This window comes from Maniola jurtina, chromosome 20, assembly GCF_905333055.1.
Source record: "Maniola jurtina chromosome 20, ilManJurt1.1, whole genome shotgun sequence".
NCBI classification, from domain to species: Eukaryota; Metazoa; Arthropoda; class Insecta; order Lepidoptera; family Nymphalidae; genus Maniola; species Maniola jurtina.
Window position 1 is genome coordinate 5729239 of NC_060048.1, and position 18945 is coordinate 5748183.

Below are 18945 nucleotides of genomic sequence, written 5' to 3' on the forward strand. Positions count from 1 at the left end.
CATCACTTACCACCAGGTGAGATCGCTGTCAAGGGTTCACTTATCAACTATAATAAAAAAATATGTAACCTTGCACAGAAGGAAGGTACAGAATATATGCATCCCTTTCTGTAATTCAGGCTCGTGAGGTCTTTTTACCTAAGACCGACTGTAATAAGCAATAGGTACCAAAACGGAAACGTACAAGGTTGTACCGACTGGTTTTTATATCCGCATCGCGCCTATTACAGCGGTGATATCGTAATTCAAGCCGTCAGGTGCAGCTGCCACCAACGACTCCGAGCGATTAACCCATTTGAGGGCAACGATACTCCCGCCCAACCAACGATATCGAAATACCAAAGACAAACACTGAGACTAATCTACACAACACACAATACCTAAACACACACACACAATACACAATATCTAAACTAAAATAACATGTCTAAAATAAATTGAAAATAGCAACAGATTTAAGTCCATTTGCACAAGGACACTTAAAATGATTTAGTAAATTTTTTATGCTTGCACTTCTTGGCAACCGCATTATGTTCTTCTCAGTAGTCTACTAATTAGTTAAAATAATCAGTTTGAAACTGTCCTTGAGCAAGTAAGCCTCAGAGTTGTCAATTTTGCTTACTTTACTAGTGTATTTAGTATGTCAATTAGAATTAGCCACAATATTTTACTTTTAATTTTTAAGGGATCTTCATTAGGCATTATAACCTTCAAAGTCTAAGCATAAAATGCCTCAAAGATCTGAGATATTGTTGGTTCAAATACCCTTTAGATTATTGGTAGGTAGGTAAAATCTTAAGCTTAGTATTATTATTATTAAAATTCAAAAGTCTAAATCAAAATTATTTATATCACTGTAAGTCTCTTTACAATTTCTCTTTATTTTTTGTATCTTCTACTACAAAATTATATTATTCTATTTCAAAAAATATCAACATGAAAATAACAAAGTCCATAATAATTGTGATGGGCATGATGTTTTGCAATTTCTGAATACATTTGCCATGCCCAAACGGCGAAAAATACTCAACGAAATAAATTTCGATTCGGAAAACTTTTCCGATCTGTACATCTTGGGGTTTGACTATCAACAATATTTGAGGGCTGCGAAACTCCCGGCCAACTTATAAAGACCCCCAAAACTATATCCACCCAACCCCGTTTCAGCCTGCATTGCATAGAAATCGTAGGGGCGGGGAATCTCTTCGCAAGGTGGTTACCACTTCCGAATGAGATGTTTGCACTGCCAATACTTGAAGGATTTTATTGACATTATTGTTTTCCATTTGAAGATTGGAGTATTTTTGGAGCGCTAGGAAAAGTTATTTTTGGATTAGGAATGTCAATATTATTTGACGTATCAAAGATATTCTTAAATTAGTTTATTGAAAAGTAAGAGTTTGAAATTTTTCTACGGAGGAAAATCGCAAATCCAATGAACTTGGAAACCTAACCTAAGGAAATTGATCTTATAAATTTATTATCCTTTATGTATATAAGTATACTCACTCAGCTCTTACGAAAAAAGTCATTTTCAAAAAATCTTTGTACCGTGGTAATATCGTCTTGTCAGTTTGATGTGAATGAAAAGTTTTTTAACTAGGTATGTAGGCTTGAACTTGACTGCAAGCACACCAAACAGTAAGTGATGATTAAGTACTCAGTTGGCGACTGACGTTATTTTAGGAATGTACGCTCACTAATCGATCGTCTCATATCTCTCACGTACCTAAGGTCGTGAAAAGTTAATTTAATGTTATACCTAAGTTATAACTTTATTCACGAGCAAGATTTAGAATTTTAGTAGCTATTCATAATATAGAGATTGCGAATCTCCTCACAACAAACTTTAAGTAAAGCTTTAATATGTAATTTCGTAATAAGTCTTTGAAACTCATTTAGAAACTCCCTTACGAACGTATGTAGGTATGTAGTTTCTGTACAGATGATATTATTATAACAAATGTATAAAGGATCCAGTACACGTTGGCCCAATTCGTTTGGCAAGTGCGCCAATATTCTTTGATTTGTGTATGAAAAACCTACAAAAATGTGCAGCCAGCCATTACTGATCAGGATCACAGATATACGCCAAGTAAGTATAGGTACATTCGCTGAGTTCAATGGGCCAATGTGTTCAAGAATCTTTAAATTTCATCGAGTGCAAAATATAAGTTATAGGTATTAGATGATGGCAGAGACTTCATCCGCGTAGATTTAGGTCTTTGAAAATCCCGTGAGAACTCTTCGATTTTAAAAACTTCGAGTTAAAAAGTAGCCTAGATCCGTGTCTGGGAAGCAAGCTAGGTATATCTGCACCAAATACCTTTAAATGATTCGGACTAATTCATCCACGTGGATTTAGGTTATTTAAAGAATCCGTGGGATCTCTTTAATTTTCCAGGGCCAAAAGTAGCCTATGTCTGACCCCGGGATGCAAGCTAGGTAATGTGGCCACACCCATAAATTATATTTAGAGGCTTATAAGTATTCGCTTCCTCGTTGTCTTACATTGCGGCCACTGCCTAAGCGATTTAGAAATTATCTCTACTCAAATTACAAGTGTAAATTAAAAATTTATAACACCCCCGACAAGTGAAGGTTACATTAAGTAGAAAAGAGCTGATAACTTTCAAACGGCTGAACCGATTTTCTTGGATTATAGCTAAGAACACTCTCGATCAAGCCACCTTTCAAACAAAAAAAAAAACTAAATTAAAATCGGTTCATTCGTTTAGGCGCTACGATGCCACAGACAGATACACAGACACACAGATACACAGATACACACGTCAAACTTATAACACCCCTCTTTTTGGGTCGGGGGTTAACAAATAAAAATCTAAAAATCGAACGTGGTATCTCTAGAATACGGGGCAAAATTTTTACTGCTGGACTGGAAAACGTAGAGTTTCATAACATCAAATACGTATTATTACAGTTGTGGTAAAAATATTGTTTTGTTGTAGATGTTAGAATGGGTAAAGCTTTATGACCTCCTTTCAATCTGAGATCTAGAATTCTAGTTCAAGTATTGTTTTGGCATAGTGCCCAGGACTTTAACTTTCAATGTTGATCATTGATAACACGAGTGGGGTAAATACTACTGGAGATTTTACTTCGCGATAAACTTTCTAAGATGTTTTTACTTCTTAGTCAATCAATATTCAAGAAAGTCAAGAATCAATATTTTTTTATATTATCCCGCCTATTTATATTATCTACGTCAGACAATAGGTAATTTAAAATTAGAAGCAGTGAATAGGATTTAAAAAAAAAATTAATATGCTACTTACAAAGAACATAATAATTAATTACTTATTATTTATGTAAGAAGTATTACGTATAACGTAGGTATGGCTAATACATAAAAACCTTCTTTTACCAAGCTTTTACACTAATTGCGAGTGATTTGTTATTATTCTGTCCTCCATTTTTTTAAATCGTCAGATCTTTACCTTTAAATGGGACTATCACTGACGGTACCTAGTTTTCTTCCCGTAGTCAGTATTTGTAGTAATTAGTATCCATTGATACAAAAACAATTTAACTAAGAACTAGAAGTTTTTGAAGTAAATACATGTTCTAGGACCAGGGAGTAGGCTCATTGAGAAGCAAAACACATAGCAAGCGAGCTGAGAAGGCAAGCGCATTTTCTCTTATTTCGCTTATTCAAGCTTTGATATTTATTTCCGCAAACCAATGCTTTATTTGCTGCGAAATTGCAGCGTGGAAAACAATTGTTTGTGAACTGCAATAGATAATCTGAGATTGTTTGTTCTGTCATGTTCCTCTACAATGTTTAATTGCAATTATATAGTGTACCTATTTACTCGTCTCCTCTCAGAATGAGAAGGGTGTTTGGCCATAGTTTACAACGCCTGGCCAAGTGCGGATTGGCAGACTTCACTCTTTGAGAACAATATGGAGAACTCTCAGGCATGCAGGTTTCCTCACGATGTTTTCCTTCACCGTTAAAGCAAGTGATATTTAATTTCTTAAAACGCACATAGCTCTGAAAAAGTAATGGACCATTATAGCCCGCGCGGGCCTGACCTTCGTTATTTTATAAAAGCTGTAAACTGAAACTTTAATAATTTATTAAACTTTAAGGGTGTCTGCCATAGCTTGCCACGACACAAAGTGTCTGGCGATACATGAAATCTCTGTGATTGTGTGATTTCTAATACTATTTCGATTAAAATATAAAAAAAATTACACTGTATACTTTGACGTAAGATTTTTATACGTTTGTTACCTGTTATCTGCCAAAGCCACCAGTACCTAAACTTCATAGTCGCGGATCATTCGACCCTGTGTTGGGCACAATACGCACAGAAACAGCTTTTATAAAATAACGAAGGTCTGACCCTCGCGGGCTCTCTCTCTCTCTCTTTATTCGAGGTGCGTGTTCGGAATCGAACCTCCGACCTCCCAAATAGGAGGAAGGCGTCTTGAACACTAGGCTAAGACTTAAGAGTTTTATTTATAAGTACTTATCTATTCTCCGTGTGTTTTACTAGAAAAGCGAAACACGTTGCAAGTGAAGTGAGAAATCCAGCTTACATTCGCTCATTCCGCTTACTCAGTCTTCGATATTTATTTCTACAAACTAACGCTTCATTTACTGCTAAATTGTAGCTTTGAGCAGCTTGCAGTCGGCGAAATGGGAAATTTATATGCCTTGCATGGTTCCTTTGCTACATTTATTGTGGATTCCACTGCTGCTTTATTGGGTAATCTGTATTGTACAATTAATTAAGATTCTACGTTCTTTTTTTTGTTTTTTTATAAAAAAGGGATAATTAAGAGATCTAACTTCGGGATTCGGTGTGTGTGTGTGTGTGTGTGTGTTTTTGTGGATTCTATTCGGACGTTTTAATCAGAAACTATTTAAGCCGTAAAGCTTGTAAAAATGAATTATTATGATAGTTACCTTTCTAACATTCATTCATTGATTTCAACTTATCGCCAATGCACTATTGAACACGAGTCTCGTCTTAGTATAAGTGGATTTAGTTTATCACGCTGGCGAAGTGTAAATTGGTAGACTTCACACACCTTTGGGAATATTATGGAGAACTCTAAGGCATGGAGGTTTCCGTGATATTAATTAATCGGTTATAACGCATATACTCGTACTTAGCTCCGAAAAGAAATAGGTGCATGACCGGAATCGAACCCCCTCGAATAGAAGTCTAAACCACTATGTTATTATATTATTATCGAGGAATGTACCACTCTTTAATGGTTATTACCATGTTATTACCAGTTGTTACTGATCTTTGCTAGGCTGTCACTGCTTTTTTCTTTTTAACCCCCGACCCAAAAAGAGCGCTGTTATAAGTTTGACGTGTGTATCTGTGTGTCTGTGGCATCTTAGCTCCTAGTTTTTTTTTTGTTTGAAAGGTGGCTTGATCGAGAGTATTCTTAGCTAGCTATAATCCAAGAAAATCGGTTCAGCCGTTTGAAAGTTTTCCGCCCTTTTCTAGTTACTGTAACCTTCACTTGTCGGGGGTGTTATAAATTTTTAATTTATACTTATTAACATAAAAATCTAAAAACGTTTTACTATTTCATCTCGGCATTCTAAATATTATGCTGGAGTAAAATAACTCATGGCATACTCGATTTATCAGTATGCTTAAAACTGATAAATCGAGTATTTTATACAACTCTTATTTTACTTTAAAAACAAAGTGCCTCACAAAGGTCCTCAAAAGGAACTTTTCAAATTAAAGTTTTCAAGTTTTTCAAACTTCAAAGTTGTAACTTGAATGTTTAATTAATATTATAGTTCAGAACTCAATGATTGTAACAAGTATTGTAGTAGGCAAGTATCGGCCGTGTTTTTACATTGTTTTGTATTATAAGTCGTTCCAGCGAGCCGCTGGTTCCCCTCTAACTTTATAAATTAGACTTTGGTACTTTTCAAGAGCTTTTGAACAACTGAGGAAAAGAAATGCTATTATGCTGGTTTTTCTTTGTATATTTTATTTAAGTTAAAAAGAAGTTTTTTTTCGTCAAGTTTTTTTTTTAGCTTTTGTTGTAAGTATAAAAAACTAAGAAAATTAAAAATCGCGTAGCAATTCTTTATTTTGGATTAAAAGTAGGTATACTATGCCCATCTCGATGCAAGCTACGAGTACCTATCTCTATGTCAATAATACTTTCGTCAAGATCGTAGATACTTAGTAGAACTGTGAAAAATTAACCGGTAGACATAATTACACCTGGAAGTATGAATTAAATATGAATTTCATAACATGCTGAAAGCTTAAATTATGTATAATTTTCGAGATTTCAAAATCAAAATAAATGTATTTCTTGTAAGCCTACCTACTTTTGATGATCAAGATTTACCACCATCCGCAATTGTACATTTCCGCATTTTACTGAGATAAAACTAGCAACAAAGTACAAGCTTTATGAATCTACAAACCCTGTAATAATATAAATGACAGTCACAAAAATCGAGACAACCTTACTAATATTTTAAATGCGAAAGTGCCTCTGTCTGTCTGTCTGTCTGCTACGTTTTCACGGCCCAAACATTGAACCGATTTTAATGTTTGGTACAGACTTGGGATACATCCTGGGGAAGGACATAAGCTACTTTTTATCCCGGAAAATTGAAGAGTTCCTACGGGATTCAAAAAACCGAAATCCACGCGGGCGAACCCGCGGGCATCCTCTAGTTTTTGAATATATTTTGGCCACATACATAATTATTATTCCTCTGTTCGCTAGAACTATTTCCGAAATACAGTTCCTTTCTATTACAACTTCTAGAAGCTGCTTTGTGACCAAGCCTAACTACCCGTGCGGAGCCGTGGCGAGTCAGCAAGTAATTAAATGTTAATTACTTTTGTATAACGTTTAAAGTAAACTGTAAGAAGGTACAATATAGAATCATTAAAGGAAAAGGTAATTACTATACAATAGCTTACTTAGTGAACTGCTATCAAAAGAGCTTTGAGAGGAAACTAGTCCAGTTTTATGCTAATTAACACCCTTAAGTTTATAAGTAAGTAGGTAACTAGGTTTGAAAGTTTATGCGTATTGAATTTTCAGTCCAGAAATGGAAATCTACGATTGTACTTATACCTAGCTGAATAACATGATAAGACGTATCGATATAGCCTATATTCTATACCTATCATATAGGTAAGGTTTTTAGGTACATATTGTAACATCACACTAATATTATAAAGGCGAAAGTTTGTATGTGTGTGTGTGTGTGTATGTTTGTTACTCTTTCACGCAAAAACTATTGGATGGATTTGGCTGGGAATGGAGATAGATAATATCCTGGATTAGCACATAGGCTACTTTTTCTCCCGGAAAACCAAAGAGTTCCCACGGGATTTCGAAAAACCTAAAACCACGCGGACGAAGTTGCGGGCGTCAGCTAGTTTTGAATATTAATAAAAATTTAATTCAAATGTTGATTTGATGGATTCGAATGGAACCCTTCTAGGATCACTTCGTTGTCTGTCTGTCGGTCTGCTTGTCTGTCTGTCGTGTCTGTCAAGACCCGTCAAGGGAGTCAAAGCCGTTCAAAAATGCTAAGATGAAAAAGGCATTCCCCAAAGCTTCATGATTAAACAATTGAGATACAAAGCCTGTTTGCGAGTATGTTACAATTAATGTCTTACATAAGAAATTGAGGTGAGATATAACTGTAGGTACGGCAACGCCTGCGGATATCTTTCTCAGTATTGTTACACAGATGTAAGGCTGTGTTTACACAAATAAAGATCCTGATTTGTTTATATTTGCCATAGTTTTGTGAACAGAATTTAGTCTTTTTTTAACCCCGACCCAAAAAGAGGGGTCTTATAAGATTGACGTGTGTGTCTGTGTATCTGTCTGTGGCATCGTAGCTCCTAAACTAATGAACCGATTTTGATTTAGTTTTTTTTGTTGGAAAGGTCCGATCGAGAGTGTTCTTAGCTATTATCCAATAAAATCTTTAAAATCTTCAAATTTTGTTATAAAGGTAAGCCCCCTTCGAGAGTGTTCTTAGCTATAAAAAATCAAAGAAAATCGGTTCAGCCGTTTGAAAGTTATGAGCTCTTTTCTAGTTACTGTAACCTTCACTTGTCGGGGGTGTTATAAATTTTTAATTTACACTTGTGCAATCAGTCAACAAAACGTAGTGTTTAAATTATTTTAATCTTTAGCGTGGTAATACAAGGCTGTTTGATTTATACAAGGAAAACATATGTATAGGTCGACGATTCGAAGAGAGGTAAGTAATTATAGGCAGACGAGTGAAACTCGGATGAGAGGACAGACATCATTTAACCAGAGTAATATAGTATGTATACAATACATTCAGTACAGGATTTTCGCTTATCTTCTTCTCATATGCAACTAGATAGATAGATTTTATTGCAAACAAAACAGAAAAACCCCAAGACAAAACAAGAAACTATAAACTAAAAACAATTGTATGCAAAGATGGCCTTATTGCTTAAAGCAATCTCCACCAGGCAACCTATGGTGAAAAGGTGTGTTGGATAGTAGTTTTTTTTTTACTACTAGCTGATGCTCGCGACTTTTAGGTTTTTTAAATCCCGTGGGAACATTTGATTTTCGATAAAAGTGGCCAATATTCTTCTTGGGGATGCAAGCTATCTCTGTACCAAATGGATGATGTCCAGAACTGCATCCATGTGGAATATTTTTTTTTAATCCCGTGGATTTTTGGGGGTAGAAAGTAGCCTATGTTTTATGATCTAAGGCCTAAGCAGTCTCCGTACCAATTTTCGTCAATATCGGTTAGACGGATGAACCCTGTAAACATAGCATACAGAAACACTTTTGCATTTGTACTCGTAATGCGTATAAGTAGGTACGTGTTGTTTGTTAGATTTCTCATGTGAAATCAGCTTTACAATAAAAATTAGTTAGGTGAGGAAAATGATGTTATGTAAGCTTGATAACCATAATATTTGTACGAGCGACGAAGATAAGAGCAACATATCAAATTACAAGAGCATAACAAATCGGCAAACAATCCGGCAAGAGACGTAACTTTCACGATGTTCATAAAAGAGCTGCCTAAGTGGCGTATCGATAGAATCTTGAAGCTACGACAGACAACCGCTTCTTTGGAAACCTATTTATTAACCCCCGACCCAAAAAGAGAGATGTTATAAGTTTGACGTGTGTATCTGTGTATCGGTATATCTGTGTATCTGTCTGGGGCATCGTAGTTCCTAAACTAATGAAACGATTTTAATTTAGTTTTTTTTTTGTTTGAAAGGTGGCTTGATCGAGAGTGTTCTTTGCTATAAATCCAAGAAAATCGGTTCAGCCGTTTGAAAGTTATCAGCTCTTTTCTAGTTACTGTAACCTTGACTTGTCGGGGGTGTTATAAATTTTTAATTTACACTTGTATTTAAATAAGAACGTCAATGACTGCCTTTGGACGTGAGAACGGGTGTCCGATTTTCGGCCGATTTATAGCAAAAGTTTACTTTGGCGCGTGACTCTATCTTTTCTCTATTTAAAAAAAAAAAGATTCCGACGAATTGAGAACCTCCTCCTTTTTTGGAAGTCGGTTAAAAATAGGAGTCGCCGGAGTTGGTGATACTCGTACCTATTTTAGGTACGAGTATATCAAAGCCTTTTTTACTATTATTATAATCAGTCGACTATTACAATCAGTCGTCTGCAATACCTCGTAAATTAATAACCTAGCTCATAGACATAATAAACATTAAATTTAAAATTTAAAAAAACCCCCCGACACAAAAATCTCTACAAGTAAATAAATAATAAGTATGTATTGGTCCTTTAAGTTTAATATAAATAGTAAAGTTTTTATCCAAGCGCTTGTTGCGTCAAGTAACCGCTGACAGAAACATCGATGAAACTTATCTGTTGTGAAAGAATAGTTTCCGTTATCTTTAAATCACGACGTCATCGTGCAGTATATTACCTATTTAAATAGCAAAATAAATGCAATTGAAGATATGACTACCTACATTTCCTTGTGTTCTGATTTCGGATGACATTTCTCATATCCTGCATCCTGATTCCGAACCGACTAAGCTGCTGTCACGTTTCCCGCCAGAGTGGCTGTGGAGCGACCGCCATCTTGAAAAGGATAGCCAAAGATCTTGTGGGGAATTTTGACGTATCTACTTCTTAGATATCGAATTTTATTAATGTTGTAGGTACTTTCACTTGAAGATATACCTAAAGGTAAAAAGCATGTTATCTCCTATAAGGGCCCTACTAATCCGAACTTCACCAGCGTGGTAGATATGGCCAAACCTTTCTCCTTTTGAGAGGAAACCCGTGCTAAGTAATAAGGGTGATGTGTTGATCATGATGATTATTGAGTGAGTTTATCCACCCTAATACGCATGGCTAAGGTTTGGAATACTCTTCCGCGATCTCCGTTTTCTACCAATTGGTATCTTTAAATCAGGAGTGAACAGGCATTTTCTAGGTAAACGTGTCGCATCTTAGGCCACATCATCACTTACCATCAGGTGTGATTGTGGTTAAGCGTTTGCCTATAATGAATTTTAAAATACCTGCCTCTTTACCACAAGCTCTTGTACCATGAGGTAAGTACGCTCGTCAAGCGCGTTGACGCTTTCCTATTTAAATTCCCCCTTTTATTCAGCCAGCGGCTATTTTATTTCAATGCAGGAACCCTAATTTATTGGAGGACCTATTGTTGGTAGGAACAAGTGACGTCAGTTTTTGAACGGGGTATGACAGAATGACACGCTGACGTTAACCACGGTTTAATAAAGACTTTAACAATCTTCTGCGTAGCTCTTTTATTTTATGCTATGAAAAACGATCGCTGAGATATCGTTAGGTAACTGTTTAATTACTAAAAGTGGAAATTCTAAACGGGTCACTACCTATATATTATAAATGCAAAAATGTGCTTGGTTGTTGGTTTGTCCTCCAATCAAGTCGTAATCAAGCAACGCGACGGATCGACATGATTTTTTACTTGGGAAGAGACTAGAGTATTTATAGGATACAATACCTATTAGTTAGACCTGGAGAGTGACATAGGCTACTTTTTATCTCGGAAAATCAAAGAGATCAATCAATATCTTACGTTCTCATCAACCACAGGGTTTGTTAATTTTTAAATCCACGCGGACGAAGTCATCATTATATTTTTTTGTTCATATTCTCTAATAATATAATCAATTCAATCAAAATATGGGTTTACTGGTCGAGTTATGGAGTGAGCAAAAGTAGCCTATGTCTGGCCCCGGGATGTACGCAAACTCTGTACCTTTCATCAAAATCGGTTGAACTGTTGGGCCGTGAAAAGCTAGCAAACAGACAGACAGACACACTTTCGCATTTATAATATTAGTAAGGATAGCAGAAGCTTAACATTTCTAATATCAATAGAGGACTAGTTCAACAAGGGATGCAAAGTAAACCGCAAATCGAGCCGGCACTTCAGTCGCTCCAAATCCCGATCACCACAGATCACTAAGTTCAACTCAACTTGCGATCAACTATTAGTTTCCACCATTGATGTCGGAACTACGTTTCCATTGACCAAACCGGATCTGACTTAGAATTATAGAGAATCTGAAAACTACGTTTCCATTGACCAAGCTGGATCTGACATATCGCACCTTGAGAATTATAGAAAATCTAAAAATTCAAGTTTTTGAGAAATCGCGATTAAAAATTCGGATGTTTATAAATTCTGCAAAAAAGGGGATTATTCGGTTATTTTTTTAGAAAATTCATATTATTTTTATTTTATGTCATCATCAATTTATTTATTTACATGCTTCAATTTAAATAAGTAAATAAATAAAACGAATAATAATTTTATTTGAATTATGGTGCAAGGGTGCAGTTTGAGTCTTTGTTTGTGAAAGTTTTTAAAAAAATATTTTTATTACGATTCATTAGTTTAGGAACTACGATGCCACAGACAGATATAAGTTTGACGTGTGTATCTGTGTAGATACACACGTCAAACTTATAACACCCCGGGGGTGGATCGGGGGTTAAAAATAACTTGAACAGAACAATATTATTCAGAAACACCGTTACCTAACGTCGAAAACATTCCAATTTCACCTAATCTAAATGCTACGAAGCTAGGTGTAATCTAAACGCGTTCTGGAATATTTTTGGCGGTGAAAATGTTCTAATTTCACCCGATAGGGCAACTTGTATTCTAGCAGCGCAAAATTTTTATCGCTTGGGCAATACCTTCTGAATGAATTAAATTATGTACAGGTACAGTATACCTAATACTGAAGTTTGACCCGAATATTTTTGTTTTCTTTAAAGATAAGTTACTACTTCACACTAATATTACAAAGGATGTAATGTGTGTGTGTGTGTGTGTGTGTGTGTGTGTGTGTATGTGTGTGTGTGTGTATGTGTGTGTATGTTTGTTACTCCTTCACGCAAAAACTACTGGACGGATTGGGCTGAAATTTAGAATGGAGATAGATTATACCCTGGATTAGCACATAGGCTACTTTTTATCCCGGAAAATCAAAGAGTTCCCACGGGAATTTTAAAAAACCCACATCCACGCGAACGAAGTTCGCGGGTATCAGCTAGTATTTTATAATTATTAGCTTTGTTATAATATCGGTAGTATCTTCTAATAGGTAATTATTATTTTAATAGGTTATATAAGTTAATATTGGTTCGAAATATTTTTTCTATTTAGAAGGACCTACAAAAAAATTAATGGTTGTACTTTTCAAAAATTCCCAAGAAGAGATAGAAAAAAAAATATCGTGTTTTGCAAGCCATGTCAAAGTAAATAAAAGTCTTACACAATTTGAGTACATATTGTTAACAAGAAGCCCTATAAGGCCTGATACATTTAACCACCCTTTTATAAATAACTACCCTCATACATTACATGTAATGGATGCCCCGTAGATACCCGACTTAATGTTCTTACTGCTTGTGACGGAACAAAGCCAATTGCAGTTTTTGGCAAACCATCGACCTTTTTCTTTTAAATTGGTTTGCTGGCCAATGGCTGCCTGAAATTCCTATAAGAAAGCTTCGTGTAGTAAGTGATACGATAGTGAAACTTTCATTAAATTCTACCAAGGTTTTTGTTATGTCGGGTCACACTAGGGTTAACGCCATAATTATCGCGATATTCAACGCGTTAAACTGAGTGGTCACACTTGAACGGTTAACGTCTAATGCCAATTGAATTGGGGTTTAAATCGTCTAACGCAAAACTGCAATATAAATGCCGTTGATCAAATTACCGCGTTGATCGTGGCTACACCTACGGTTAACGGTCGAAAAACGCGTAATGGCCGTAAATGTAGTCGCACCATTATGATAATATGGAAACAGGCCTAACAATATATACCTAGCATCAAAACTTAACAGCTACATCAATATGATGATCGAAATCAAATTCGATTGGCTGATACTCTCTCACTATTGGCTACCGCTAGGATACATAATTACATACAGTAATAAGGAGGAACTCAAAATTTAAAAAGACCCCGATACAAAAACCTCTATAAGAAAACTAGAAAAGAGCTGATAACTTTCAATCGGCTGAACCGATTTTCTTCGATTATAGCTAAGAACACTCTCGATCAAGCCACCTTTCAAACAAAAAAATAAAACGGTTCATTCGTTTAGGAGCTACGATGCCACAGACAGATACACAGATACACACGTCAAACTTGTAACACCCTCCTTTTTGGGTCGGAGGTTAAAAATAACATCACAGATACTGTTCAATCCTTAATTTAAGAACCCGTTTAATAATAGCAGTCAAATACAAAAAGATCACAAAATATGATATGTATTTACAACTTCGCCCAGGCACACTTACATACTCTAAACATACATCATGTTTTCTCTTGAGTGCCTGCTTTCTGGTTTTCAATGTAAAAAAGTTCCACATCCAATAAATACATGCGATTTTTTTTATACTTTCTTGACCGGGTCGAGTGAGTGCCTTCCAAAAAGTATTGCATGAAAAAGGATAGGACAGAAAACTTTGCCCCTTTTGCCCTAGGCAGTTGCTACCAACAGTTTGCAAATAAAAAGAGAATATGTGGCTCGTATTTTCGCGTGACTTCTAATTTAATTCAATATTTCACCAACGTGATAAGAGTTCCTTATTTTGCGAAATCGCTGCTCTGACATGGAATTATCGGGAAAAATATACTTACTAGTTACTTACTTACCTATTTTGATTTTGCGCTAATACATTTACAATAGGACGGCACAAGACCACACAGTACCAAACATGGAGTTAAGAGAACCTGTAGGATTATGTAAGTATAAGACATATTTTACTTACCTCATACTCACATTATTAAGTAGGTATATAATTTTGAGATTCCTGAAAGCATTTTACTGTAGGCAGCTAATAAAATTACATTTCATTGATACCAGTGAAATATGGACGAAATCTAGTCGGGTTCACAGAATTTAGAATTAAATTGAAGTCTTTGCCAATGTTTGCGCGAAATGGCGTTACCTAATATTTGTCAACTATTTCAAAGAATCTATAAACAAGTTACCTAGTTGTGTTTATTTATTTTAAAGTAAGTACCTAATACCCAGTAGACGGATAGGATACAGGGCTACATTTTATTTCAGAAAATCAAAATGTTCCCTCGAGTTTATTAAAAAACATAAATCCGGACGAAGTCGCGAGTATACATATAGGTATGTCTCAGTCATTGAGCTGTTGCTAGTAGCGGAAAATTGACTCGGACTTAACTCAGCTGGCTCTTGGCCGGATATTGACTTACGAGTTTGTGCTGACCAAGCTATTTTATACAGATCACTAGGTTCTGTGTTAAGCGAACCAGAAATAGAAGAGAATTGTTGACAGAACTTTAATGTAGCTACAAATTACTACTCAGTGTTAGGTCCTTCAGTTCAGGTTAAATTTCACAGTAATTTTCCACCCAGCGCAATAATCGAGAAATATTTTCCCAAATAAATACCAAAGCTTAAGAAAACATTAAAACACTGAAATTTATTGAACAACCATTAATAAACATCAAAATATCTGCTCAAGCATTTATTGAATAAATACTTTTGTATAAAATGATGAAAAATCTAAAAGAAACACTTTACCAATAATTCGCGCTCAGTGTGCTTAGTATGAGATTTTATATCTCACCGATGATGATAGAATTCGAGCGTCGAAACATAATGACGTCAGATAACCCGTATCTACCACCAATTTTACTTTAGCAACGTTTCCGCTTGGAGCGCTGCCTGGTTGTAGATTTCATACAAACATCTACAGCCTGCATACCTATTTCACACATACATGGACATTAATCGTCTTATCTTAAAGATTAATCTGAATACTGATCTATCAACGCACAGGTCAAACTACTAGAAAGGTCAGATTGAAATTTGGAATACAGCTATGATTATGACGTCAATTTTTGTTAAGAAGAATGTTTTGAAAATCCAACCCCTAAGGGGATAAAGTAGGGGTTTGAAATTTGTGTAGTCTACGCGGACGAAGTCGTGCCCACACGCTGGTTGTTATTAATCTTAATACAAGGCGATTAATTGATGTCCTTTTACTTTTTTGCTAAAGTGTTTCGATGCTCGAATTCTCACATCGTTGGCGAGATATAAAATCTTATACTAAGCTTACAGGTTTTTACGAGGCTATATTTTTTCAGTTTGCACCCCATGCCTGTTAAGTAGCGGTAGCTGTAAAGTAGGGGTTTGAAAGTTGTGTAGTCTACGCGGACGAAGTCGTGCCCACACGCTGGTTGTTATTAATCTTAAGAGGGCTCTCTCCGTCACTCGTTTCCACTCGTTTCATACAATCGTAGTTCCAATTTCATTTGAATATTAAGCAACCAAAGTCCATGAAATCTTGCAGACATATTCTAGAAACTAATATCTATGTCTGTGGTTTTCCAGATTTCTATTAAAATATTCGGTTTCAAAGTTACGCGGTCTTAAATAATTTCATACAAATCTTGAAGCCCCTGTAATTTTAAAACTACATATTTTTAGAAAAATCTAAAACACCACAGACACAGATATTAGTTTCTAGAATATGTCTGCAAAATTTCATGGCCTTTGGTTGCTTAATATTCAAATGAAATCGGAACTACGATTGTATGAAACGAGTGGAAACGAGTGACGGAGAGAGCCCTGTTAATACAAGGCGATTAATTGATGTCCTTTTACTTTTTTGCTAAAGTGTTTCAATGCTCGAATTCTCACATCGTTGGCGAGATATAAAATCTTATACTAAGCTTACAGGTTTTTACGAGGCTATATTTTTTCAGTTTGCACCCCACGCCTGTTTATCTTCAATATTTCACGTCCTACGCTTCAATTTAAGTTGTTTTATACATGTGAAAAATAGAGTTAGACCACCTTCAAGAGGTACAAGAGGCACTCCAAAAGAAAGAAAGAAAAATTCAAGGCATTAACAAAAATAATTACTTTATTTAATACTAGTTTATGAACACAAATTTCGAACCCGTTTTTTACGCCTTTGGGGATTGAATTTTCAAAAATCCTTTCTTAGCTTAGCTTAATAGCTTATCTGCATGCCCAATTTCAGCCTTATTCGTCCAGTAGTTCGAGCTGTGGTTTAGTAGATCAGTCCAACAGTCATATTTTCCTTATATATATTTAGCTAAATACCTCGATAATATTGGGTGGTGCTCACAGGAATTCTTCAAGTACCTAGTCTACCCATCATAACTGCGTCATGTTTGGAAGCGTTGGATTTATCTGGACATAACTACTTATCCGTCTAAAATTTCAGTACAATATGGCTGAAAATAAAGTTTTAAACTAAGGATTATTACTTTAAGCCCAATCCCCTTTCAAAATCAGATTCCCTATGGCAGCGTAGGTTCGTATCCTACCGGCTGCGCCAAAAAAGCTGTGGTGTCCAAGTGGTTAAAAAATTGGATTTGAAATCCAATGGGTTGTACTCGCGCAGGTTCGTATCCTGTCCTCAGCGCCATTTGAAGAGTGTCAATCAAACACGAGCATTATGCATGCACTGATTTATTATAATACTTACTGAAATCTTTAAATTACTGGTTACTAAAATCCAAAAAAATGTTGAACCCGGAACCCATAGCAAGAAATCATGTATCATTACTACTGAACCTTCAACCCCCCTTTTATGTACAAATACAAAAGCAATGTCGATATCAATGTTTTAATATCCTCATCCTTTCAAAGTTCCATGACAAGATTCATATCACATTTCTTAAGAACTCTCGAAACAAAGGAGCCTGGGAGAGGAAATAAAGGATTTTATGTAAATTCCGAGAGTAATTCTGCGAGAGTTCAACCAGTTGTAGGTATACCTATTAAAGAAAATACCTAAGTGTTCATTTTTATTCCCGCTATTTTATGGTTTTACTAGCCGATGCCCGCAACTTCGCCCGCGTGGATGTAGGTTTTTCAAAATCCCGTGGGAACTCTTTGATTTTCCGGGATAAAAAGTAGCCTATGTGCTAATCCAGGGTATCATATATCTCCATTCCAAATTTCAGCCAAATCCGTCTAGTAGTTTTTGCGTGAAGGAGTAACAAACACACACGCACACACACACACACACACACACACACACACACACACACACACACACACACACACACACACACACACACACACAAAGTTTCGCCTTTATAATATTAGTGTGATAAAATGCTAAAAAGTGAATTTTTATTTTGCTATACCTATTATGTACAATTTTCTTAAATAACGACACTTGTTCATCTAATCATAAAAAGACATCTACAGATCTGCAGATATTTTGCAATTGAAAAGACAAAAAGCATTTAATTACTAAGTACTAGTAATTAATTAAACTAGTAATTTAGTTAATTATTAAGGGGGTATTTAATAATGAGACAACCCTAGTAAATATAACCTCAAAGCTTAAACCCGTTTACATTAGAAATGGCTCTTAAATTCCGTTTAACTTTTATAAGATTTATGTCATCTACTCGTACTAACCTGAACTCCTAAATTATATAAAGCTTAATATGTACCAAGAAATAGAGTAGGTGGTAGGTTATATATACAATACATAACCTATTAAACCGCCATAGTCGTGTAACAGTAATAAAAGCCGGATTATAACTTTGCTAGCGCCAAACTAACTTAGCAATGCCCATCAATATTTATGACATTGCGGATAATAAAGACATCAACGGGCCCAGTAATATGGGGTGACATAAGAGGAAACATTACATTTACGAAATGTCACTTACCTTTACCACGCGGTCACACACACACAAGCATCAGCCACCAAATACTGTACATTGCACTGCGTAGTAATAGTAAAAGCACATGTATATCACGTGGTCAGTTCACAGTCGTTCTTTGGTGATCGGGGGGACTTGGTTTTATCGGAGGATTAAGATAGGGGATGTTTTTAGAACGGGGTGATCTCAGACGAGTGGTGGAGCGGCCGGCGGCATGATGAGCTCGCGCGGGGCCTGCCGCTCACGCCGCCTCACTAATCAGTAATCGTTGCCGGGAAGGGAGGCTGCGTCGCTTCATCCCCGCGTGCCCCGCCCGCCTCGCGTAGTCAAACCCGAAATTCGCAGATGCGACTTTAGGTATTAACTGAAAATTTAAAAAACGAGGTAACTACCTTCTTATTTCTTTACTTTTTTTAACTACATGCGATTGACTGCAATCACACCAAAAAGTAGGAGATGATGCAGCCTAAGGTGGAGTGCACCTGCCTAAAAGGCGTCTATTCACTCTTCTTCTTCTTCAGACTCTACCTTCTTATTTTCGGAACACGCCCTCGAGCAATGTCTGGTTTGGGCCTTATGTGTTTTATCATTATACCATAACAATATCCAAAAAAGCTTAAAAATTTAGAGAACATAATATGGTCACTAGAATGAAATCATTGAGGAAAACCTTTAAAAAGATATAATCTTGAATCAT

The 18945-nt window shown here is 35.9% G+C and overlaps 1 protein-coding gene across 5 annotated transcripts in view; it reads right to left on the minus strand.

Annotated features, from left to right (window-relative positions):
* LOC123875464 (Down syndrome cell adhesion molecule-like protein Dscam2) overlaps positions 1–18482 on the minus strand; it is a 227211-nt gene extending 208729 nt beyond the window's left edge. For all 5 annotated transcript variants that reach the window (XR_006798144.1, XM_045921300.1, XM_045921302.1 and 2 more), the window contains exon 1: positions 18255–18482. The gene's annotated coding sequence lies outside the window, so the exon portion shown is untranslated. The remainder of the gene's footprint in view (positions 1–18254) is intronic.
* Between the last annotated feature and the right edge of the window lie 463 nt (positions 18483–18945).